This window comes from Ambystoma mexicanum, chromosome 4q (assembly GCF_040938575.1).
Source record: "Ambystoma mexicanum isolate Mex_15411 chromosome 4q, UKY_AmexF1_1, whole genome shotgun sequence".
Lineage (NCBI taxonomy): Eukaryota > Metazoa > Chordata > Amphibia > Caudata > Ambystomatidae > Ambystoma > Ambystoma mexicanum.
Window position 1 is genome coordinate 542,393,797 of NC_090928.1, and position 27,262 is coordinate 542,421,058.

General features: G+C 43.3%; 1 protein-coding gene across 1 annotated transcript in view; it reads left to right on the forward strand.

Moving 5' to 3' along the window:
* Positions 1-420: 420 nt before the first annotated feature.
* ABRACL (ABRA C-terminal like) overlaps positions 421-27,262 on the forward strand; it is a 152,906-nt gene continuing 126,064 nt past the window's right edge. Inside the window, exon 1 of the mRNA XM_069608111.1 lies at positions 421-554. The gene's annotated coding sequence lies outside the window, so the exon portion shown is untranslated. The remainder of the gene's footprint in view (positions 555-27,262) is intronic.

Sequence of the window (27,262 nt, forward strand, 5' to 3'; positions counted from 1 at the left end):
GAATCAGCCCTTCAGGCGGGAGACTCCCGATTTTTGGATGAAAAATATTGATATTATTTACCTGCTGTCGCCTAAAATAAATACCCAATGCAATCATATGGGGAAATTCCTGTCTACCGCTTTCTGTTTCAAAGTCTCCCTCCTAGGTTGTCGACAATGCTGGCATGTATGAGTACATAAGTTGCAAAATGTAAACTGTTTTAAATTCGACTGACAACAACTGCGGCATTGCCGTCGTTATCACCAGCCTCGTTCTTAATCTCGGAAGAATGCACTGTGTTCATCAGCTATCAGCCACGATGCTTGCCCCGGGGTCTGCCTTCCCGCTCCTGCAATGATCACGAGGCGCTGGTGGAGCTAGCGTAGACCACATGTGTAAATGTCCTGAACGTAACGTGGAACTCACATGATGAAGAGGAGGCGGAGCTTTGCAGGACCCGTTCCTCCGATGGGAAGTATACTCACCACTTCGGGACAGGAACTGGACGCACCCAGATTGGCGCTATTTCCGCAAATCTATCAACCTTTTAAGGCTCCGTGGTGACAATACAAACGTAAGTCCAGCTGCGTTACGTTAACTGTTATTTACGCATTTGTAAGCCGAACGTTTGAGTTATGTCTGAATTGAATGGACCGTCCGTAGGGGATGCTTTGGTATCTTTTCTCTTAAGTGTAGGAAACCACCTTCGCGCTTGAATGAAAACCCGGACTTAAAGCCATAGAAGCCACCCTTCCCTTGACGCACCCATTTTGTAGATTTAAAAACTAGTACAATAGCTAGGGGAGAAAAAAAAGTGTGCCTGCCTTTATTTTGTAACATATCTATGTTTGTAATTATATTGAAACATCTGTTTAACAATTTTTTTTTTTTTTTAACCTAATGCACAGAAGGATAAACTGATTTGACCAGGATCACGCATTTTGTTTAAAGCTTGGATTTCAGACCAGCCCATCATTTAGGGGTTTCACTTGCATATTTTCTTAGGCCTGGTTAATAGTAATATGTTCAGTGTGTGGACTTCAGAAAGATTCTGTTTTTAAAGAGATTAACTGAAAAGTACTCCAAATCAAAATAAACGAACTTGACCGATCTATAAACCGCTATAGAAATATGTTAAGCAAACAGTAGCGTGGTAACTTTCTTTTCTCTCCATCTTGAATGCAAGACTATAACTACCAGAATGTAAAGTAATGCGTCATGTAACTTATTACAGTAACAAAGGCTGCGAAGCCTGGGTGATTGCACATACTATTTAAGCCCCTTCTCCTCACGCTGTATGCTAACTCTGTAACTCCCTAAATTAGCAGTTCAGTGAAGGAGGAGGGCATCAATCGGGTCAATAGACAAAGATTCATTAAATGTAGTACTTGATGGCTCAGTGAGATAAATGCTCTGATGCCACTGTGCAGGGCACAGGTTCGGTTCCTGGGTAAGGGGTTTCATCTTTATTCTTCCACCCCAACTTAGATGGCTGTGCACACCAGAAATCTCGGAGGTCTCCCGCTCTTCCCCAGAGAAAGTCTCAACTTCGGCATCTCCATGCCAATCCCAGGGTTTAGGCAGGTCTGTATCAATCTGTTCAGATTTGAACGAGATTTGCATTAACCCTTTTGCCAGATCTCTCATCACTATCCATAGAGGACATGAACAGAATATCAAAATAAACCTCCTTTTGACCTCTGATGGGCTATGCGCCGCAAGTGCCTGCAGGGGCAGATGCTGTGCACGCTTCCACATGGGACTTTAATTGCACGAGGACCTGCAGTACATGCTGATTCTCAGTCGTGCACAACATTGCTGAAGTGGGGTGCTGTAGATAACAGAATATTTAATGATGGTGTGTGCATAGTACAGGAGGGTGCGCCCTGTAACATATTATGCGCTGGCTACCACTGCCATGCTCTATGAGGCTCGTAGAGCATGGATTCCATGTGCATCTCTTGCTTGAAGCTGCATCAGAGGGGCCTGGTGTCCTTTTTCGTCCCTAGTTAGTGCCTTCTGAAAAGTTGACCAGTTCTCTAGCCCATCGAAGTACTTTAACTGCCAAAAGCTCTTTTTCCCCGATAGTTGTGCTTACAGTATGCATTAAGCTATGTTTGGGGGTCTGGTCTAAAACATTGCCTGCTGTTTTTGGGCAGAGGGGCGTTAGTACAAGGTTTAATACGTAATGATCCTTATAATAACAAGTGATAAGAGAATTCCTCATCTCTCCCCTCCTAACTGTTTTCACAAAAACATGTATGCGCTTTGTCTCCATTTGATTTTATGCAGTGTCGTGTAATTTTTGTAACTAGGTAGTGGCTTTTGCTCTGGAGCAAAGAACTCCACTCCAAAAACATGAACATTGTGTTAGTCATGCATTGCCCACCATCTTAAAAACACACCTATTGCTCTTTTCAAGCATTTTAATGATTTTCGTTCTGGGACTATCCAGAATTGGGAAAATTAGGAAGGTAAGTAATGATTTAGACTCTCAAGTTCTTCTTTGCATAGTATACACCATCAATCCTCATTGGTGTATTTGCCACGATATGACGATAGCGGCAAAAAGCTGTGAGACAGGCATACTATCAAGAGAGACACAGGGGGTCATTAAAAGGTTGCTGATCCGGAAACAACAGAACCGGTAAACGTGCCGGTACCATTGTTTCCAGACAGTAAACTATGAGTTCTGCGGGCAGGTGCCCTCCCGCCCGCCAGGTCTGACCTGGCAGGTGGAACAGCACCCGCCCGCAGACCTTGACGGATGCACTGGCACCATTCATGAATGGCGCTGGTGCATCTGTCCCCCCATTCCCATCGAGTCCAATGGAACTGGAATGGGGAGTAGATATTTCCGGCACCCGGCAGTGAGGAATCACCGGAACCGCCAGGGCTGTAATGCCCGGGTAAGTCCCCATTGCCGGGTGCTGGAAAAAAATGACTCCGGCCGCAGCCGTGCTGTTTTTACCGGCACGGCTACCGCCAAACTCATAATGAGGCTAACAGTCTCAAACGTATTTGTCTTAAAATCTTAATTTACTAAGGTTCCTGGGGTGGTGGAATGCCTGACTGGCCTTACTCCCTTAACTGATGTTTCTAATGGCCGTCTTTGTGTAATAGTCTAAAATAAGTCAGTCTGTGTCTAAACCTATGCTTGCCTTCACGCTGTACAAAAATGTGATAGGAGCAGTGGGCGGAGACAAATGCTGCCCCGGTGAGCTCCGTACACTCAGCTGCCCTTTACTCCCGAATACCCTGATCTGAGGCATGCCTGAAACATAGAAATGTGGACTGGAGGTTCCTGCCTGTTAGGCAAGATTATATGCAGTACCCTTTGGGTGCACTACAACAACCCTGACCTCCTGGCAATAGGAACCCAGCCTTTGGTATAAGTCTGTAAAACACAGGTCGGTAGCGTGATTGAATAACCAGGCTTATCTCAAGAGGGGTCAATGTGAGCTTTAGTGGAGTTAAACAGAGATTCACAGTGACAAGTATTCAAATAAACTCTTACACACAAGGTTTCTTGATTGAACAATTGTTAATTTAACAGTCAGTTTGAGTAAGCCTTCAGAAGGGGCAATATAATAGTAACACACAAATACACACTGTTAGTAGTCACCTCAGGTGACTTAAATGGCTAAGACACTGTGGACATTAATATATCACTGTTATTTAGAACAATACTTAAGGGCATGTCAAAGATAAAGGTTATTTAGAACGAAACGAGATCTCACAAGCATTCTGAAAGCAGGTAAGTACTTTGTTAACCCCCAATGCAAAGTTAGTTGACCCCTTCCTGGAAGGAAGACCAAACACAATGTCAGAGGGAAGATTTATTCAGGGAGCCAGGCCAAGCCAAAGTCAATTGGACAAATGTCTAGGTGAGCTGAAGCACGTCTTACAGGTCGGTAAAAGTCTTGAACAATGTTTTAGAAGTCTTTGTAGAAAAGAAGAAATCAAAGCAGGGCCACAAGCTGTTTAGGCTTGTGAGGTAAAGAAGCTGTTAGAAACTGCACAGAAGTAACCAAGACCAGTCTCAATGTAGAACAAGTGAGGCTACACAAGAGGTAAGTTCTCTTAGATTGTACAGTACCTTTTGGTTAGAGGAAAAATGGTTCCACCTGGCTGCAGGTCCTGTGTTCCTGGACCTCAGTCGTGGGGACAAGAGGGAGGACGCCTGGAGGACTCCTGCACTGCGACGGGACGATCAGCGACCGAAAGGAGACCGAAAAGGACCAACTTCTATTCAGTGGCACTTCACATTTTCTGCTCCTCATGTCTCAGCAAATAGCACCACTGTGGACTCTTGGCTGTTGAGAGGGGCTTTCTTTGCATCTGGGGTCCAGCACTCTGTTGAGGTGGCTCAGGCTCGGTCGGTCCTGCTTCCTCGGGGTCCGGAGGATCTTCCTGGAGCTCTTGGCCAACTCGAAAGCAACGCACACGATCTGGTGTTCCTCTCCCTGGCTCTTTGGTTCCAGCAGCAACTCCAGTGAAATTTCAACCAGCTTTGAGAGGATGTCCAGGTGGCTTACTTTGGAGTTGATTGGTTCCACCAACTCAAAGGGAAAAGTCGTCCTTGCAGGGCTTCTCTAGTCTAGGCTAATTCAGAGCTTCAGCACAGAAGCGGGGCTTCACCGGGCAAACCCAACGGTCCAGGAGTTTCAGCAGGTGTCTCTTCCAAGTTCTTCTTCGGATTCCTTCGTCCAGTGGTCGACTCTGCCTTCCAAGCCAAAAAGCCTTGCCTTTTTATGCAGGCTTCTCCCATTATTTCCAGCCTACCTGTCAGTCACCCAGCAGGGTGGCTGTCCTTGCCAGAATGCCAGCCAATCACCTAAGAGTGCATTTCTGTCTCATAGGAGACTAAGCACTGGGAGTTTTGGGTACCTCCCTCGCTTCCTGCCCCCACCAGACACCCTGGAGCCACTTGTGAATTCCTCCAAAGGCAAAACAAACCAAGGGTCCAACCCTGGTTTGGCACGTATAGTAAATCTCAAGAAGGACCTTTCCACAAAGAAATGGCAAAAATGGCCACAATAAACGCGAGCTGCAGACGTTATTTCACATCGGAGCATGGGCCAGAGTCCTGAATGGCATCAATAAGGCTACAGAAGGTAACTTATGACCGCTACAAGCAAGTGGTTGTTATATAAAATTGAATTGTGGGCCGAATAAGAGGGCTTTCTCTGTCAAGCGATTGCAAGTATCCAGCTGGCAGGCTAAACTGGGTTGAGAAAGCAGTGATTGACCAAGCATTAGGAGGTCCTTCCCCTCTATTTCCCCAGTGAAGCCTGAAATACCCACAATACAGGGCACCACGCGCGTGCACCAGGAAGTGCTCGAAAGTGTACTGTTTACTGTTCAATGTGCGTGGTGTGCTATGGGGTAAGGCACTAATTTTATTAATACGTAGATTTAAATTGAGTGTGTAGAAGTGTTGGTAAATAAGAGGAATACTGGGGGTATAAGTGACACTACCTTAACTAATGCAACTACGCTCTTTAAAAAACCCTCAAGGGAAAATGGGTGATAATATACCACATAAGATCAAGCAAGATGACACTAGTGGTATTAAACTCATGCACAATGGTAGGAAGAACCAATTCTGGCTTAATAGTTATAAGGCAAGTTTGCCTGGCAATTGACCACTATATTCCCGATTAAATTGATTGTTAGGGTGCCTGAATGTAAACCTAATGTTTCCAAGGTAGAGCTATTGGATGAAACAAGCTTTATGAGTATTAACTCGGAGGAGCTATTTCCAGCTTTGGAAAATGCTTTATTTACGATTGTGGAAAAATGTGAGTCTAGAAGATAAGCTAGCTATACACTCACTGCTACTATGTGATGTTAGTAAAAGAAGCAGGAAATATGTGTGGTAAAAGTACGAATACTAACACAGAAATAGTGTGGAAATTTGTGTGACCACTCGAATATAAATGATCAGAGAAAACTGAGCGAGCCACTGGAAGGAAAAAAATTAATATACAGTGTCAGAATATATTTCATCCAAGAAGGGTAGGTGTAGTAAAAAGAATTTGGAAAATATGAACTCTAAAAGACAACTAAGATAGAAAAAATCTAAGAAGAAAATAAGGTATGGAAAAGCAGCCATGTATAGTATAACTAAGACAAAAGGTACCAATAATGGCTGTATTTTTGATGTAGAGGACACCATTGAGTTGAATAAGATAGAAAGACTTGAACCTGAACCTAATAAGAAGGGAACTAATATTGAATTGAAAGCATCGTCGATCTACAAAGAACGTAACTATGTGGGTGAACATAAGGTTGCGATACATTAGCCTCTGGTGAATGATAGCAGTAAGAACAATATAAAAAGACAAAAGAAGGTTAATGGTACTGATAGAGATTTTTTTAATGAATCCATCTAAGCTGCATTCAGGTAAACTTAGCGCGGGGTGGCAGGGTTCCCCCAAGAAGGCGGTAATACGGAAAAAGAAAAAGTAAAAAAAAACCTGCTGCGGATATATTGATTGATGTACGTAAGCTATATGAGAATGCTCCACGTTTCGGTGATGAAGGTGTAAGTAAGGAATGCATGAAAAACACAAGCTTTGAGCGGTAAGGGGAACACCAATGGCACCCCGCAGAATATTGAAAAGGTTAGTGAAACAAATATTAAAACAAACAACAAGGAGTTGGTTGACATGAGCAATATGATATTGGCCCTACAAATAGAAAAAGTAGATACTACCGAGATGATGGTACTTAATAGACATCACATCCTCTCAATATGTGCAGCAATTATACCCCTGCGGATGATTGCATCTGATGATTTTAAAATAGTGGACCAAGAAGTAAGCTCTACTAGACTTATCACTAATGTTTGGTGTTATGAACAGTCCATACATGATTTTATATTGAGTCAGAAAAAGCTTTTCGAGAAGATAGGTTACACATGTAATGAAAAATACATACGGAAAGTAAAATATGAGGTAGAAACATCCAAACAAGAGGTGAGCAAGCATACTCCAGAGTAAAGAAAAAAGGGTGACCAAAATGAACTCAAAGATAGATGCTGAGAAACCAAATAGACCTATTGATGAAGAAATTCCTGACGGGTATTGGCAGTGGCTCCCCACTGCATTTAAATCTCATTTTGAATATTGTTCCTGATGATGTGGAGATCTTGGAACACTCGAGGAAATGCCCACTATACAAGCGAAGATGGTCTTCTTGATGATATTGCTAGGTTTAGAATGATTGCCTTGCAGGAAACGTGGCTCGTTACTGAATGTGAAAATGATGGAGGTAGTAATCATGTAAGTAATGCAACTCATGGATCTAGAGGACGTCCAAAAGGAGGATTAATTGCCTCCTATTTAACAGCCACAGAGTGGGATTAAACATAAGGAATCCGGTAGTTATTGTAACATGTATGGCATCGACTATAGATACATTTGTTTTTGTCAATGTATACAATCCTCCTGACGGAAGGCATAACAAAGAGAATATATTAACTTTAACCAAAATACTGGTTGAATATGGAAGTAGGATGCCGTTAATTATTGTTTGAGATCTAAATGCAAAACTTAACTTTGAGTCAGAGTGTACAATCGAAGAATATAATTCTGAACCGTTTGATTGTCACTATAAGAAGGAAGGCAAAGCATGGATCTCTTTCTTTTTAATGAATTCTAACTAACCATCTTGAATGGTAATACACATGGGGATTCTGAGAAACATGTGACTCGAATATGTGGCCGTAGTATGAGTACACTTACATGATTGTGAATAAAAGGGCACGTATGCTGGTGCAAGATATGGCTGTAGGGTGCAGAGAGGAAAGTGATCATCTTCCCCCTATACCTCTGCCTAATTGATAAAAATACAACTAGCAATGAGTATCAAAAGAAAGGGGATATCGAGGTAATGATGCAGGTAATCTAATAAAATGGAACCCTAGAAATATTGAGAAAGTGTATGAGACGGCTATAGACTTGTTGGAAAACTTTATTGAAGTGTTTGAATGTAGCCCTTTGAACACCGAGTAATATACTTCGCGAATTTGAACATGTAACTGAAAAAATAAAAATTGCTGTAATGAGAAACGTTATAGGTCGGTGGGTGAAAAATGGAATCTGGTACATCAAGAGATTTGATAATGACATACATAAGTGGAAAGAAATGCTTAGAAAGAATATCCAAAAATGCATAAAGGAAAATGATATAAATGTTATAGATCAGATATATGAACTTAAAAGGCAGCATAAAACATGGCTAAAATACAATTTGAAAAAGAAGGAATATGGCTTACTTTGGCACAAGCGTCAAAATTAAAAATAGTAAAGCCATGTGGGATATTATGAATAGTAAAAAAGAAAAGACGCTCCCAATTGAGTACCTGATAGCGTATTTTTGGCACAAGTAATCAATCCACTGAGTACTTTAGCCAGTGAAGAGGATGAGTTACAGAATGAGGCTACGGTGTGGAAGGGAACATTCACTGTAGTCTCACTGACAAACTTGATAAAGAAATTGCCCAAGTCAAGAAAGGTGCCCATAACGACCCAGCCAACTACAAGATGCTGGCCATGCTGGATATTCCAGCACAATTTGTTGTTAAAAGCGTGTTAGATGATCTAAATCAATGGATTATCAGTTGTGGAGTACTGCCTGATAACCAATCTGGATTTAGAGCGGGGTCTTCAACATCCCATAATATTGCCAACTTAGTGCTGTGGAATACTCGTGGAAGGCTTGTGGGCTGTCTGTATATGTCTGGTATGTCGACTTCTCGGCTGCCTTCGATACTTTTTCACGAAGCAAGCTATGGGCTAAGCTAAAACAATGGGGACTACCCCCCGGACTGCTGTATACGATACAACTGCTATACAAAGATACGTCGGTCAGAGTTTGCCTTGATATAGAGGGGAGACTACCAGAAGCCATCCCTACACTCCGTGGAGTAAAGCAAGGCTGTACATTAGCGGCCATATTATTTAACTTGTATTTGACAGTCTTTCAAAGAGAGGTGAGGAACACCCATATGTATGACATTAAGATGGGAATACTAAAACTTGGTTGGCTAGGGTATGCCGATGATCTCCTCTTATTAGACTATACACCCAAGGGACTTCAAGCTAAGTTGGATGAACTGGTAAAATTTGCCTTGGCGAATGATCTGGTGGTCAATATAGATAAAACTAAAATCATGAAGTTTGACTATAAAAACTTGAATAAGAAAAATCTAAAATTGGTGTTTATACCTGAGACAGATTGAAGTTGTCAATGAATATAAATACTTGGGTGTAATAATAGACAACAGGCTTAACTGGAAAAAACATTGGACCAAAACAAAGCGTAAATGTATGATAGTGACCAGGGCATTAAGTAAATTTATTGGAAGCCAAGGGAATTTTTCAGTGAGCACAATGTTGAAATTATATTATGCTAAAATTGTAACTTGTATGTTATACGGAGCAGAAATCTGGGGGAGTCATTTTAAGAAAGAGTTGAAATTATTTGAAGCAAAACTGTTGAAGATCCTAATGAGAATGCCCAAAAATCTCTCAGATGAATACATTCTATTAGAATGTGAGTTGCCAAGTGTTAATAGCTGTATTGAACTGATGGTGGCCATGTTGTATGCCCAGCTGACTAGACTTACTAATGGTACCTTTGTGGTTAAGTCAATGGAACAATATGAAAGTGCACAAAACAAGGTTGATTTTGTAACTTTAAATAGATGGAGAGGGGTTTATTATAAGTGGATTAAGAATGATAGTGGTGGTTAGCTGTTGTAATTGATCAAACAGACTAAGCAGAAACTAAAAAGTATGATATATGATCTGGACCATGAACAAATGTTAGTAAATCTTAGGTCAAAAGTAAATAGTGGGTTATTTCTTAGCCAACTAGCCATGAGGGTAAGCAAACCAATTTATCAATGTGCATATCCAGATTGTATCACGATCCGCTGGTACCTGATGTTTAAATTCAATATTTGTAATGTTCTTGTCATTTTGGGGGCCAAACTCGGCTTCCAACTTGGATACTGCAGATTATGTGGAGTAAATACTCTTGAAACAGCATACCATATAATATGCGAATGTAATAGCCTAGCTGAGCTACAAAGTAAATGCCTAATGAAATATAATGATACTATTCCCAAGCGCATTATGCTTGATACTTGGCGAAGATTACTTGATGGAAATGACTTGAATTTTTTATATGATGACATTTTATGTGATGATCTTAGAAATTTTAAAAGTTATCAAATGGTATATTGATGTTTTAATGGTGATGTACTAACTTTTTTTTTTGTTTTTAAATGTGATCGTTTAATTTTTAAACTTTTCATTTGTCTCCAGGTTTCCAAGGTTTGTTAACTTATTACAGGTTTGCCACGACTTAGAATTTCTTGTAGAAATTGGCATATTGTCAAGATCAGTTTTTGCGATTTGCCTTTGAGCATCTCCATCCATCTTTCTTCCGTCTCCATTATTTGCTCTCTGATTTTATAATACCTGCCGAATCTAGATCTTTGTTCTGAGAGATCGTTGCATTCCATTAGTAGGTGGAACAGTATTTCAGATTTTTGAGTGTCTGAACAGAAGCGGCAAAAATGTTCTGTTAGAGCGATTTGTCTGGTTTTGGCTAGATAGAAGCGTGTTGGTATGGTGTTCGTTCGGACTTTCAGATATATTGCACGGATTTTGGCATCAGAAAAGATGGTCAGGTAGGCTGGTGATTTGTTAATGGATCGAATGTCTTTTTTTAAAAGCTTATGCGTAGTATTTGTGATTCCATGAGATTTTATATGCAAAATTTTAATTGTTATAAGCATATTATTTAAATAATTGGCAAAAAAAGAATACTGGGGCCATTTTGACAAAATGGCACCCTTGAGTGCTTTACTACGAACGCAGCCCGCGGTAAAAGCACACCACGGTGGTTAAAAGTAAACCACTGCCACCAGCCATTCATCGAGAAAAGGGTAACCTAAAAATGTTACATGAGAAACTAGACAAAGGGGGTACTAAGTAACCCCTCCAGCACCCTATTGTAAGATAGTGTGTGCTGGGTCTAGAAAGTTACACATGTAAGTAAAGTCAATTTCACTTCACTGCTCTTGGGGAACAGTAGTTTATCCAAGAGAAGGTATTTTAAACTTTGGGAAATCTAAAAGACTTCCCTGTGCCACTACACTGAAGGTGCTGTGTGACACAGTGTAAAAGATGATGGAGTTTGTGTTTCTTTGAAAGTATGGAGTCTGACAGAGTTCAAATCACATAAAATTACATGAGAGAGTGGGGTGGGGGGAAAAGGGCTCACTCTCTCCAGGTTAAAAATGTAAAGTCCTAAAATCCAGTAAATTTGCTCGGTGTCTCTAAGGTAGAGAGGAATTGACACATTTCTGAGAATTCTCCCTAACACCGCCATCGGAAATGGCAAGCCTGAAGCCCAAAATTGCAATGGAAATGCTTGGAAATCAAGCCGGCAGAAAAATTAGGTATTCAACCAAAATGGAGGACGGAACACTCAGAGTGAGGAATAGGTTCCGATTCAACAAGCGGTCCTACCTCCAACCATCAAAAGCACTGGGTAAAGCAAAGCCAAACCCACAGGAGTAATGGAGGAGCCTGGAGGGATTTGAGAGGCGGACAGAGCAAGCGCCCAATCATACGCGGCGCACAACACTCCCATTTCCCAAGCAGAAATCCTCCCATTCCCCCAGCCAGAAATCCAAAAAGCAGGCATCGGACCGGTATGGACCGCTAAATGATAGGAGCCCTGTGAAGGGGAAGGAGTAGGCGGAGGGGCCCGCTCCGGAGGAAGAAGACAGCAGAACAAGGTACTGACCTTGCGCTGCACTCCTGTCTCCCATTCAGACATTTGAACATGAGATACTGGCCTGGGAAGGCCGGGAAAGCAGCAAGAGCCTGACAAGAGTACAGAAGTAGCGGAGGGACCCTCTCTGGAGGGGGCCATCACACAGGCCTCACAGGGAAGGGAATACTCGGGGCTCCTTCCATTGGCAGTATTCACTCCCAGACAGTAGCAGTAACAGCAGTGTAGGAGAACCTAATGTACCTGAAGGCGGCGGACAAATTGGTACTACAAATATCACTACGGGTGCGCCTGGGGTAGCTAGTAGGACGGGAGTAGAAACATCAATACCTACATTGGACTTGGGCCTTTTTTTAGGCCTAAGAAGATGACCAGGAGAGGCACAAAAATGGCAGGTAGTGTGACAAAGTACTAACAAGTGGACAACTGGACACACTTAATCGGGGCCTCTCGTTTGTTCCCACCTGTAATACCACTCTCTCTTTGTAGAAAAAATCTGTTTACACAAGCTACTATGCAAGATTAGGTTAAACATTTTCTTTGAAATCCGACCTATGGAATATTTGCCTGTTTTGCATGACCTATTAGAAATGCGTGCAAAGAGTGTTTTTGACCCTCATGTTCCGAATTCAATACTTAATTCTGTCAGCATCGTCTTTTCAAACACGTTGAGTAATATTAACTACCAGAGACCCTCCCCTTATAACATCAGAAATAGACAACTGGAACACAGAATAATTAGCCAGAGATGAAGACCTCACGATTAAACCAGCAGATAAGAGTGACACTCGTTGTAATGGAAACTGTCTATTACAACCAGAATTTCTTGGCATTATTACGAGATGAGTCAACCTACATATATTAAGCTGATCTGCAACCCCATTAATGAGATTAAAGAATTGATTTTGAAGGCATTTGATCATGATTGGATAAGTTTGAAAACCAAACGGTTTCTCATTATCAATTTCCCATCACCCCCGTATTCTACAGATTGCCTCAAATTTGGAAGAATTGTGCTCAAACACCATTTTAGGCCCATTGTGGCCGGGACTGACAGTGTGTTCGATCCCCTGGCTATCTATGTTGATTGTTGCAACCGCTAGTTCAGGTGATTCCTACTTACTTGAGGGACACGTCAGGAAAGACATTACTGCATTATCTTCAGACTGTATATTATTCTCTTAAGATGTCTGCAGTCTTTACACATCTATCCCACACAATGAAGGTTTGGATGCCGTGGAATGACTCCTTCTCAATTCAGATACAGTGAGAGGCAAGGTACAATCCATGTTGGAATTATTGAATCTCATCCTATTCAATAACTACTTTAGATTTCAGGGCAATGGCCCCAGTATATGCAAAGACTTTCATGTACAAATTTGAAAAACTTTCATTCTTGATCAACTGAAATGGGCCAGTAACCTTCTCCTATGGAAAAGGTACATGGACTACATTTTTGGGATGTGGTGTGGGTCAAAACGAGAGCTGTCTTTTTTTTCCGATTTACTTCAATTCATAGGCGCATTAAATTTACTTTAGAAGTTGGTTCGCCCTCATTACGCTTCCTGGATGCTAGAGAGATGTTTTGGCTACATCTTTTAGAAGCAGTGGAGCCAAGGGGACTCGATGAGGAGTTTTGTCTAAACTGCTTTTTATGATTGTCCGGAACATAACATGTCTGTTGTACATACTGACCTGTCAAAATAACGTTGCGCGTTGAACATTAATATCTACATCTCGCCACATTTGGCAATACTTTTTTCTATATGCATGTCCTTAAGGGACTGGTTATCCTGATAATTTAACCAATGTTTGACAAATTTGTCCCAATGTATTACTTGTTGACTGGTAAGATGGTGCTAGACAAACTTTGCTGCCTTTAAACATTTTCATGAGTGTGTAAAGGCTCTCTATCCATAAATCATTTGCTGTTCTAATTCATAATATGCTTGTTCAATGCTAACTCAATTATATGGACTACACAACTATGTTGAGAAGAGCCTACCTAATGGTGAGTCAATATTTGCTTCTTTTGGGGTTACCTGTTTGTAGTTCTAAACGGTTTAACTGTGCCCCATTGAAATTGTACATGTAACCAAATGAGCCAATTGGGTGTTTAACCCACGTAAAATTTTCTTCCCTATTCATTCCTTTTTTCGCAATTTTTGCTATCATTTTGTTTGACTTAATGTTTGTTCAGACGCTTGTTATGGAGTTATTCCCTCTTGACATAAGGCTCACCATTTGAGCCCTTAGTTAAGCAGTGTCCTGCCGTTTAATGACCGTGACATATGTGTGGCCTGTGGCTGGACCGCTCTTGATTTTCACACTTAACTGTCTGTACCGATCTAAAATGGCCGCTGGGGCCTCTAACCTTATGGTTAGTCCGCTTTCTATTTCCTCCACGTGTTTATACGCCCGTCAGTATATCACTGTGGGTACGGAGGGTTCACAGTCCATGGAATACTTTCACGCAGCGCATGGGATTGTGCCTGCTAATATTTTTGTGTAAGCGTTTGCACTTGAGTGTATGCGATTTGTCTCGTAGTTGAGTTGTGCTTACCCTGGGTTTACAATTTGACCTAATGTGTTTTTCTCCTGTGTGATGCATGCGTTGGAAGTACTGTATTGACCAGTATACCACTCTCTAAAGAACTCCCCTGAGTTTTCGGGTGGATTGAAATGCAAGTCAAGTCTATGCGCCATTCGAGGACGTGTACCTCTACTCTCTGGAGGGTAAGCTTCCTTACTTGTAGAGGGTTATACTATACCTTGGTAGATAGTGGTGGTTAGATACATTTGGTAAGCTTTTGTAATAATTTGATGCCTTTTACACTTTTTGTAGATTTGTTTGCACATGGTCGAGGAACTGGATGATTTGCATTAGCTATTGAATTACCTCTGAGAGTCAGCCCTCTCGGTCGAGCTCGTTTTAAAGGGTTTTCTTTCATCGATTTGAAACAGTAGGTTAGTGCTTACTATGCCTTTTTGTCTTTGGGTACTTCATACACTGAGCTACCTCTGATTGGTTTTTGTTTCGCTTTATCCCTGCAGTATGTCCACAGGTCCGATAGGTCTTGAACGTTTCTGTATATTTACTATGAGCTCCTGCTCTTTGGCCAGGTATGTCCATGATCGTACCATCTCTATCCTATTCTTGGCCATTTACATATGGCATGCGCCACCAGGGAGTTGATTATTAGGCGTTTTCTTTATATCAGTTGGTTACATCCAGTTGGCTCTTTGGACTTTATTGGGTTTAATTGGAATTGTATTCCCATTTGGAACACTATTTGTACATATAACCTTGGCATGAACAGCACATGAGTTCGCACGGATTTGGAAGTAATTATTTTAAGATCTATTGGGTTGATACAGACCTTATAAATATGTTTTGATATTTCCTTACGGTTTGGATTGCTCTAGAAGGTGCGTGGATCCTGAAACCGTTTTGTTCAGAATGCCTGATTTTCTAGAAGAAATTGAAGTCCTTAAACTGCCACAATATTTTAAAAAATGGTCTGCTTCATATTGTTTAATTTAAACCCTTAAGAAATGTGTATGACTTTTTGTCTCAAAGTATTGGCTGTTTTGTACAGCATTTGGAGGTGTGCAGGGGATGGGAGACTCCACACATTGGACCTCTTTTTGTTCATTATATTTTGTGATTGTGTCAGAATCATAGTTCCTCCCCTGCACCTATAGTCTGACTTGTTAGCAATTTGTATTGATTGTTGGTTCATAATCAAGGTGTGCAATAACAAAATCCATGTACTTGGTATTCACTCCCAGGCCATCAACCAGACTTCCTTTTACTTGGGATTTGAGGGATTCTTTCACCCCCACAAGTAACCCCTGGGCTTAAGGGAGGAGGAGAAGGAAATCATCAGAAGGGGAGGAGCAAGGAAAGACCCTAGGATCACCTGGCAGCAACAGATAAATTGGCAAGCAACGGGAAATAAAAGGAGATCACTACCCACAAGCACTGCGTACATCAATAGAAAAGGGGGCTTCAATTGGGTGACATTAATGCAATGATGCAGGGGCAAGAGGGTCTGAAGCGGGAGCAGACAGCGACGCAGGTCCACTCGGCAGAAGCCGACATGGAACAACTTGACGCAGAAGATTCCCCCCCCCACGAGATGCTCTGATCTCCAAGGAATGCTAGCAGAAATAAAGGCGGAGCTGAAAGACTGTCATTAACCTCACTAAATCAATCACAGACCTTAGTATACAGATGGTAGCAGTTGAAAGGACGGTGGGCGAAACAGAGGCAACGCTATGCGAACAAGAGGAACTGGCTAAACGGATGAACATAATGGAACAGCAAATGGAGTGGCTGGCGCACAAGCAGGAGTGGCGGCTTCCGAAAACTGATCCAGGCATAACAACCATAGGCTACGAGGGATACCAACATCCGTCCCAGACAGCAACATGAAAAGATAAGCACAGGAATTGTTCCATCACCTACTAGCGGATACAAAGGCAGAGATCATTGTTTTGGATAGAACCCACGGGGTCTACACAGCATACCAACAAAGGAAGAACCTGCCACCAGATGTGCTTACAAGAGTGCATTTCTTTGAGCTAAAGCAACAAATCATGAAGGAGGCCAGGAAACCGGAGCCCCTAAGATTCTGCAAAGACTTCATATTGATGTACCAAGTTGTGTCTCCTGGAACCTTACTGCGACGCAAACGCCTGAGAATTGTGAGGGCATGGTTGCAACAAAAAGGTATACGATGCAGATGGACATACCCATGTGGCCTCTGATTCTAATACCAAGGTAAAGAACACCATGTGTCCAAAGAGGAGATGTTGTACCTAATGAAGCAACAAGATCCTCAATCTGCGGAACAAACCCCAGAGGGGTGAAGTGACACGTCCACAGCGGATGCTCAGGAAGGGTGGATGGCAACAAACCTGCTCTTACCCCAATGGGAGAGGGAACGGCCCTAATCTAGCAGAGCATACCCGAGGCGGGAACCCGCTGAGAAAAACCTAATGAAAAAGGGAACGGGAGGAGCAATAGGGCGATATATAAACCACTAAAGGGCCCAAGACACTTTGCTCCAGATGAATGAACCACGGGGAGTTAGGGATTCAGGGGTGGAGGGTGCTGAGGGATGGAATCTAGCCCATTTCAAGACGTGTATGACAGGAATACAGTTTGCGATTAATACACTGGTTAGCGTTGTTGTTAAAATGGGAGGGGAAGTTCAGGAAAGTTTTGAAGGGAATAGTTTACATGGGAGGGATGACCCACATTGGCTGGAGAGATGACAGCCCCGCTTCACAGGACACTAAGGCGTGGGAAAGCGAAGCTTAATTATGGCTGATATGATGATGATGATGATGATGATGTGAAAGTTCAGGGACTGAACTCCCCAATGAAAAGCTGATTGATTTATACTGAGACTGATGGGGCTGCAGGCCTCAGTAATTTTTCCTACAGGAAACGCACCTACTACAGAGCGCCGAATAAAAACCCATGACACATAAGCTCTTCCCGTTGCAGTATTTCGCATCTAGCGGCACAAAGACTAAGGGTGTAGGGATTCTAATACGCAGAGGGACCGGGTTCTGGAAGATATTCCTGTACAGGGACCCAGATGGCAGATACATAGTACTTCAGGGTATATTGGAGGTACGGATATTCACCTTGATCACACGATATGCCCCAAACGAAAGACGAGATCAATTCCTGAACACATTACTGCAGAAAACTGGAGGATGGTGCGGGCCTATACATACTACTCAGCGGCACATCAAGGTTTTTCTAGAATTTACATTGTATTGTCAGCAACGCTCATTCCCAGAATTGTACAATAGAAATGGGGATGCAATACCTCTCAGATCATGCCCCAGTGTCCATCCGGATAGACTGCAATACACCCACGGAAGAGGTCCCCAGACAGTGGACGCTAAACAAATAAGCTCTTAGGGATATGGCCCTGAGGTCCCCTATGGAGAAGGTCATTGACAACTACTTTAACGAAAATGACTCTGAAGGAATAGACTGGAGGGTGATTTGGGATGCAAGTAATGCTGTACTTTGGGGGAAGGTGGTAAAAGAAACAAACTCTACACAAGCAGAAACAAAGACCTGGGACACTACGTAAAGCTAGAGTGAGATTAGAGGCATATATGGCAGACCGGTCCACCCAGGCACTAATGAGGGTAAAACAGACCGATTACATTAATGGGGGGGAAAGGCCAATCGTTTCCTTGCCGCTAAATTACGAAAACAGCAGACCCTTAACTATGTTACACAGCTGAAAAATTAATTGGGGGGGAATTACGATTCACAGAGGAGGATAAGCTGGCAATAGTAGAATCGTTTCATAAGGGGCGACTGTAAAGGGTAGATAAAGGCATATCTGAGCAACTGGAATATATCCAAGAGGTACAATTGCCGAAAATAACGAAGGAAGACCGAGGACTCCTTGAGTACCCCATAACAGAGGAAGAAGTAGGGGAGGCCATTGGCTCCTTACCAGCCAAAAAAGCTCCAGAACACCATTGGTAGGGAAATGGATATTACAAGACATTTCGAACTCAGCTGGTAAGGTCACTGACCCGGTTTTTCAATAGAATTGAGGAACTAAGGGTGGTTTCAGGTGACGTGAGCGTTTCCACCACAACTCTAATATTGAAACCGGGAAAAGACCCCAATGACTGCGCTACTATTGCCCCAACTCCTTACTTAATGTAGATGCTGAGTTGTATGCCAAAATCCTGGTGGAAAGGTTAACACAAATTATGCTGCAGGTAATCCACGAGGACTAGTCAGAATTAATTCTGGGAAGACGGCACAAGATATCGATATTGGGAATAAATAGGCCCAAAAGTTTTCTATGGCCGCCTTGGACGTAAGGCAGGTGTTCGATAGTATTTGGTCCAGCATTTAGAAGGATGGTATTGGCTAACTTCCAGATCCCCTCTACTAAATTCTTGATGTATGGGAAACTTGCAGGGAGGGTGGACATCCGAAGGGGCACGAGACAAGGATGCCCACTGTCCTCGTTCATATGCGCTATGGAACCATCGGCAGCAATGCTCAGGCGAGACCAGGGGTTAGCGGGGGTCAAGTACAAACAGGTGGAACATAAGATCGCCCTCTGTTGATGATATCCTGCTTTTCATGAGGGGCACGAACCAGAGACTATGCCAAATGTAATGAGGAGACTCTGGGGAATTTGCAGAGGTCTCTGTTTTCACTATTAAATCTAAAGCCCTAAATGTGTCTGACAGACCCGATAGCATAGCTGACCTAAGTAAAGCATTCCCACGGATTATGGTAGGAGAAAGGGATAGACTACCCGGGGATAACATTAACTAAAACATAGTAGGACCTATACAGGGCAAACATTCCTCCTTTTATGGAAGAAACTGCTGGAAGACTTGGACAGATAGGAAAACCAGCAACTTTCACGGCTCACTAGAATTACGGCAGTTAAAATGACTTTGCTACCCCACCTCCTTTATGTTTCGAGCTCACTCCCTATCAGTATCCTAACACAGATGGCTAAAACATTACAATCAGCAGTCTTGGTATTCATATGGCACAAGAAGCGACCAAGGGTCCCTAGAGTGGTCCTGATACGAACCTAGATAATTGGGGGGGGGGGAGGGGGATTGGGAGCACCGGAATAAAAAACGGTACATACTAGTAACACAAATGACACCCATGCTACACTGGGCAACCCAGGTAAAGGATGGTGTGAAATGGAACAAGGGGCGACCACACTACTGTTAAGCATGCTCCCCTTCATGGGGCGGGAGGGCAACTATTGGAATCCACCCAAAATACCATACAAGGATGGGACCAGGCGATGCGACTGAAGGTGTGGACTCCAGGCCTTGGCCCCTATAGTCCAATGAGTTTTACTAAGGAGTTCTCCCCAAGATGGTACAATGGAATTTGGGATAAATGGGGCGGACGCACAGCTCCACGACTGATGGATTTTTATCATGGGGGAGAGCCACTCTGTTTTGGAAACTGCAAGACCAGGTTCCAAGTTGGGGAGGGAAAATGCTATAGATGTATTCAGATTAGACGTGGGTAACCCAGAAGGAAGTGAAAGAAGCGGGCAAATGGACACTGATGGGGCTGGAACTGACAATGAAAGGAGGGGCAGAGAAGGGTGTTTTGCGATTATACCGCCTAGTAGACAATGCTCAGGTGAATGATAGGCTACCATATAGGGATAGATTGGTGGGGGGTGGGGGGGGTGAGACCTGGATATAGAAATCTCATAAGAGGTATGGGGCCAAATATGGCCACAAGCACACGGGGCCTCCAAATGTACGGCCATCATCATTCAAAATCTGTTATAGGTGGTACTTAACCCCCCAGCGTCTAAACAAAATGAAGACCTAATTGTCTCCCCCTCTGCTGGAGGAAATGCAGTGCAGCGCTCTGGGAGACCTGGGCCATATGTGGTGGTCCTGCCCAAAAGCACAATATTATTGGAAGGAGAAATTGGGCCATATCTAGGAGATTAAGGAGCGGAACTACCAAACTCCCCACTAGTGGTGCTACAGGGAGCAACAGCCGAAGGCGCATATGCGGCTAGTGGACCTAGAGCATCCCTAATCCCACATAACTGGCAGCAGCCCGAATAACAGCCCAATCATGGAAAACTAAGGCAGGCCCGTTGCTAGCATGGTGGTTGGTGAAAGTATGGGGGGTATTGGCCATGGAAAAAGTGGTGCTCTGGCTACATGAACTTATCAAAAGTATCTCGAGGTGTGGCTCCCCAGTTCGTCCAAGAACAACAACTTTTTAGACCCACCATGCTTAAGAACTTGTCAGTTATGTGAGAATAACAAACGCTTTACATGAACAATTGGAGGCTAAACACGGAGTGCCTGTTAATTCACTCAGGGTCATCCCACTTTGCTTGTGTTCAATGTTAGGGGAGGGAGGAGGGAAAGGGGAGATTTGTTATGTCTATAAAAGACATTACCACCAAGAGACAATGACTGGAGGTGTATAAAACTGGGCTGCTATAGAAGAACTATTTGCGGGAATCCAATCACATGGAACCGTGCCCAGTGTTCTCTGGTGAGGTATAATAATAGTTTTGAAAAAAGAAAGTGCTGCAACTGCCGTACCAGTATCCCTGGTTATATGATATGGCATTTATAACGCGCCTATAGACGAGTGTCTCGAGGTGCGACGAGGCAAGGGAGGGGAAACGGAGGGAGGACAGAACGATCCTGCTATGCCAAGTGACATTAAGATCGCGCAAGTGAAGGGGAGGGGAGAAGGGGTTAAGTGCAAGGGGAATGAATGTCTCAAAATGGAGCTGAGACAGGACAGCACCTACTGTCCAGTCCATGAAGGCAGCCCACCTTAAGGCACTTATGCCAGAATGATTTTCCAGAAGAGAGGACTGCAGCGTATCGGAAGAAGTCCAGCAAGCAAGGTGGGCTCAGAGAAACTCTGGAATACCCTACGATTGGATTCCATCTGCAGGACAGGAGCAGGATACAAGAAAAAAAAGAGCGACCATTGTCGCACCAAAGGCCTCAGCAGCAGCTCTCTCCAGGAGCATTCTTCCGGCAATTCAGGTACATAATGTTTGGAATGCACAATGTCTCACTGATAATCCATTAACTCGAGATTAAACCAGCCCTCTAATCGCATCCTGGAAAGCACACAAGATTTTGGTGGCCAGCAACTTCGGCTGGCCCTTTCAACTGCCAAATGCACTGGTCCACCCAAACAGGATGTAGATTGGGCAGTTTAGGATTCTTTAGGCCGTTCTTCACCAGATTAAACTAAAACCGAGGGGCCATTTGCAGGCTCATTATGAGCCTACATCTGCAAAATGGCCACTTTGGCCAAGCCTCGTGGTCCACATAGACGAAGGGATTGTTCAAAACAAAATCGTCTAGAGCAAGGATTAACTCATTCATTTGTTAGTTTTGGGAGATTGCAGGGATGGTTTGTACTTCTTGGAATGGATAGACAGAGGTTTCAAGAATGTAAGTCCTTATTGTGTTATAGGGTGGGTATGTCTAATGTCTCTTTGGCTGATGGAATGGGCTCTTTAGGATCTATGACAGCCCTCATAGGATGGTATCGACTTTTCTTGGACTCTGGTTCGGTCAGCGGTTACTAATGGTTGGGAGAGTTTAAGGTAGCAGTGGTCTACTGAGTTGAATTGTCAGTTGTCCAAGTGTGAATGGGAAAGGGCGACTAAAGAGGCAACCTTGATGAAGTTGGATCTTAAATTGCGAAAGATTTGGCAGAACATTTTGTGTAGATTTTACTGGACCGAGGAAAAGCGTTTGTTAGGTCTCCGGGATGATGACCGTTGCTATGGATGGTGGGGGACTTGGTTACCCATGTTTTGGGGATGTTCAAGGGTTGCATTAGTCTTTGACCTGTATTCACAATTCGATGTTTTGAGATGCCCCAAATGCACGTTACTGAGGTTGAGTTGGTGTAGTAAGGGAGCAAACTTTCATTTGAGAACTTGGACTGTCAAAGCGTTGGTAGTTTCTCAGAAACTAATAATAAATGTATCCAAAACTAGGAAAAAGCCGCAAATTGAAACTTGGTTGAGTGAGTTGATTATACTGTCCACTTATGAGATTGTGATGTGTAAGAGGTGAGATTGCTCTGAAGACTGTGCTAGCTTCTGAGAACCCTTTTAATGATTTTAGTGATTCTGGGGGCTGATTGTGATGTGGCTCTTGGTTATGTGACTGTGCACAATTAGTTTTATTACTTGGGTTTTTCTGTGTTTATTTTGTGGGGGGGGTGGGGGGAGTTATTTCTGTTGTATATTGGCTTGGTAAATTTGTATTTCTTCACTCCGTAAGTGCCAAGGACGAGGTATCTCGTCTTTGACATTACTTCTTTAGTGCCAAGGGCGAGATGGCTCGTCCTTTTTTGCACTCAGTTTTGTGCGATAAAGGCCTTAGCACTGGGGGGGAAAAAATCCATGGCCGTGAAGGGGTTAAAAAGCCTTCATTATGATTTCTCTTGTGTTGCACTGAGCTACATTGTTCTGTTATTTGTGACATGCTTGTGATGGAGACGTTTGGAAAGAAACATAGTGTTTCAGCAGTAATGGCGAAACCAAAGTTGGTTTCAAGTGGTCTTCTCACCAGGTACAATTTTGTCAATGTCACGAAGAGGGGTTCACTCACTAGGGCTGTTCGTATGACCTTTTCCACAGCGCCCTTACAGTGAGCTCCAACATCTCTAATGTCCTTGGGGTTCCCTTCTCCAAGCTTCAACTTGTTCACTTTCAGCTTTCAATGCAAAACAGTCCGTTTCTTAACTAGGCCCCTTGGGGTTCCCTTCCCCAAGCTCGGGCCTCTTCCAGCTTTTCTAAACACGAAGTCTGTTTCTTCAAAAGTCCTCTTAGGTTACCTTTCCCAAGCTCGGTCCTCTTTCAACTTCCAAAACACAAGATCCACTGATCGGGATGTGCCCTTTCCCATGTACAATCTTTCCAGCATAACCTCCTTTTATGGGGTAGAATCGGAGGCTTTTGGAAACGCTAGGCTCTTTACTTTTCCTCAGTGCGACCACTCCGAGTCATTTCCCCTTTCTTGGTTCATTACTTTCACTTCCTTTTGCACTTCTTATTGTCGGGTGCTTCCTGCACCTTTTCCTAGGTTCCTTCTTTTTCCAAGCACACTGAGCTTTTTATTCCTTATTTTGATTGTGCCTCTTGCATGCTGCTTTCATGCTTTTGCGCACTCTTTTACTTCTTTCTTTTCAGGTCCCTTGCACCCATTTTACTGTCCTTTCCTTTTGGGCCTCTTGTACACTTTCAATGGGCTTCTGGCCCTCCTTTTATTCATATCTTTTTGTTGTCCAACACAAATCCGCGTCTCGCGCTTACAGTTACTTGTATTTTTGTTGTTGTCGTCAGCTACAAACTAACGCCCATTTCAAACGCGGTTCTCTTTCTTGCACATTTGTTTCATTACCTTGTATCGTGCTCTTCACAACTCGGCTTTGCAAAGATGTTGAACTCACTGGGCTGACGCTTTACTCCGGCTCTTCGTTCTGAGGTCGGGGTCTCACCACCTGCCCCACTGATACTCCTGGGCTGTCTCACTGGCCCTGGGGAACGAGCATTCACATACACCCGTTCTACGGGGCACCGGCACGCCTCTTGGCGCCCATTCACAGACCCTTCTTGTCTCCCTAGCCACGCTGCTGCCTATTCGTACGGTAGTTTCTCGGCATCCAGGTCTCTTGCCTCTGGTCCTGGGCAGCTGGTGCGTCTTGGCTCTCCTCCCAACTCGTTCTCCTGCCTGCTCTCCTACTCGCTCATACATTTGTGTCGGGCCACACCATATACAAGACCAGTCAAATGGAGTCTGGTGTGAATGGTTACTATTTAATGCCTGCCTCTATTAGTGGAACAACTTTAGTTCTTTCTATGGTAGGTTGCCCTTACTTTTCCCCATGTTACTCCTATGGTTAATTTTTACTGGTCTTAGTCGCCCCTTCCTAGTCTGTGTTCAGTGGAAATGGGGTGGGAATGGAGATGCCCTATAAAGGCTGAGGGAGAGTAAGTTGGGGTGGTTTTGGGACTGGGGAAATACTACGTCTTGCCCTTGGGTATCCTCCTCCCAATCCATTGTGACTCTCTACTCTGGTCAGGTGATCCTCCCTCACTTGTCCACCCCCAGGGTCGGGATCCAAAAGCGATGGTGCTTCCCTGGCCACCTGAATGGAAGATCCAGAGGGAGGGAGTGGGTGGAAGAATACTGTTGGGTTTCTCACAAAGCTTAATCGCAATTTCCTAAAGAACCTCCACATATTAAGGTCAAATATATATTCTATTTAGCTCCTGGTTGTAGCCTTGAAGAGCCTGGTTAGCTTGGCATCAGGAGCTACTTGTCTCCCCAGGCCAACTGATGCCAAACAATCATCAGTGTGAATTTAACTCTGCATTTGGGACAATGTATAAATAAGCATTAGGTCACATTTATATGATATAAAGTACAAGGGGTAATGGAAAATATGGAAAAATGTTAGTTAGAATTCTGCAACTCTGACTTCGACATAAGATGCAATGTGCTATCTCCTGGTCCCCCCAGTAGTAGCTTCTGCCCACTGGGTAATGCCGGATACCCAAGAGATGCTTTTAGCTCCTGCTTATCTAATCTTAATTTCAACGTGTGTGTGTGTGATGTCCTCGCACTGCATACACCCATTAATAACAAAAATTTTGGAGGAGATATCTGATTAGCTGACTTTGTTGGCCCACAGACCATTATCCGATAAAGTACCAATTCTGCCCTAGATGTGTGTCTATGTAATCTATATTTTAAAAGTTAGTTTAGTTATGTTGTCCAGATTTATCGCAACAAACCCTTGAAATTCATTGGATGTGGTAAGTCGTGACAAGCCTAACCCAGCGCGTTCCCGTTGCAAAGCCAATAAGCACAAAACATTAAGAGAATTGATTCACAATGACCGTGCAAATGCCTTTATAGGGGACATAAACGGGATGCGCCGAGGTAAGCTGGTTATGACTATAAACATCTGCTGAATTTCAAGGGTTTTGTCATACCATGGTTTTTTTTATGTGCCACTGGCCATGGCCTTTGGCTGTGTCCACTGTACATGTTCCCTCAATATCTTTCTTTTACACCTGCGTTCCATGTCTTTCAAGCCCACAAGCCAGGCCCTGGCTAGTGCGGACTGCCTTTGGCCGTACCCACTGTATATTTTACAACTTTACCAAGCCATGGTCGTGCCCACTTTCCACTCCCCGCCTCCTCCCCCCCCTCACTGTAGGAGTCAAAATCCTTTTTTTTTTTCTTTATGCTCTTTTATAAAAAAAATAAAAAATCCCCCCCATAACCATGGTTATAATAGCAATGTACTACAAATAGCGACGGTTATCTGTAGGTGTCCCTTATCTGCGGTTATCAGGAAAAACAATTAATACAAATGTTTCCCTGCCCTCCCAGACACTCACCAGTTGCCCCTCTCTTCCAGTAAATACTTCCCCTAATCCTCTAAACGCCTGCTTCCCTCCCTAGCCCTCTCCCGTGCCCCCAACCCTCGTTGTTCCATGTGATGCATTTTCATTCTCGATTTCTTTTGTAGCTGCAGACCGTGGCTACGAGAAAGTGTTTGTGCTCTTAACTTGGTCGCCAGCCCTTATCCAACTCCCCAATTACACAGGGTGTCCTTCTCTCCCTCCGCCCCCCAGCCTAATGCCATTGCGTCGTTTTTCCGCCTCGAAATGGGATTTTCGGCCTTTTCTGGTAGCCATAGGTATAACCAGAGTTATTTTTTCGCATCGAACAAAAAAATGGCCGCCCTTTATTTCTGAAAAGCCTCTGCCGCAAAGCATCATGGGAGATATCACTAATCACACATTTTGGGAGAAGGCAGCACCACCTTATCCGTCAAATGTGTTAATACTGGATGCGAGCACCCCGGGCCCACCTGACGGAAATAGTCCTTGCTTTGTGTCCAAGTTGTTAAGTAGTTGGTTTGATTGCATCCAGCGGTTTTGGCTGTGCGCTTGAGCAGAAATTGGACTTTTTGCTCCATGGGAAAATTAATGCAAAACTGCTTAATAAAAAAAGAACCCCTGTTTTCATAACTTCTTTCCTTTTGGAACTGTTATTTCCTAAAAATGTCCCATCTGGGCTGCTGAGGGGTATCGTGGGGGGGGGGGGTCTATGGCGCAAGTACATTTGTGTTTGCAAAATTTCAGCAAATCTATCCTACGAGTGAAAAGTTATTAGCAATTCATTTCCTATGGAACTTGATACTCCACTATAGTGCCGCCGCCCTCAATTTTTAAACACATGTTTTATATTTAGTCACATATATCTGCGTCCAGAAAACAATTACTTGTCAAAACGTGTCCACAAGCAGATGTACAATCCTTTGTTGCCATCTAACTTTGTATACACACAGAATCCTTTTTATACACATTCACAGACGCACAGTTAATGTCACTGCAGGTATGTTTGTATGGTATTAGTTGGGTTGAGTAGGGGGAGGTTGAAAGTAACCCCTTTCAAACTGGATCGCGTAGCAAATCTGTGTTGTGCGATCCTCAGGTCCTTGGTACAGCAAAACAGCAGTATTGTCTCCTTTTTTATTTTATTTTTTTATTTTTAGATATGTGGGGGGTGGAGTATGGGTTTATCTTCACAGCCTGATGTGCAGCACCAGTATTTTATCAGTACTTCCTTCCTGCTCGCCAACATGCCTGACTGCTGCATCCTGGTCCCGGCTGAATGAATGTTTGATGCAAAAACGCCAAACCAGCGTTTTTCCCTGCAGTGAAGATTCAAAACTTTGTTTTTTGTGTGTAAAAGATGGGTCGACCCAATCTTTCACATTCTGTGGTCTTTTAGAATGGGCAGTTGATGGGAATAGTAACTAAGGATTTTCTGCTTCTCTTTTGAATTTGTGCATTGGGAAAGTGAATAGCTTGAGAAGGGGGA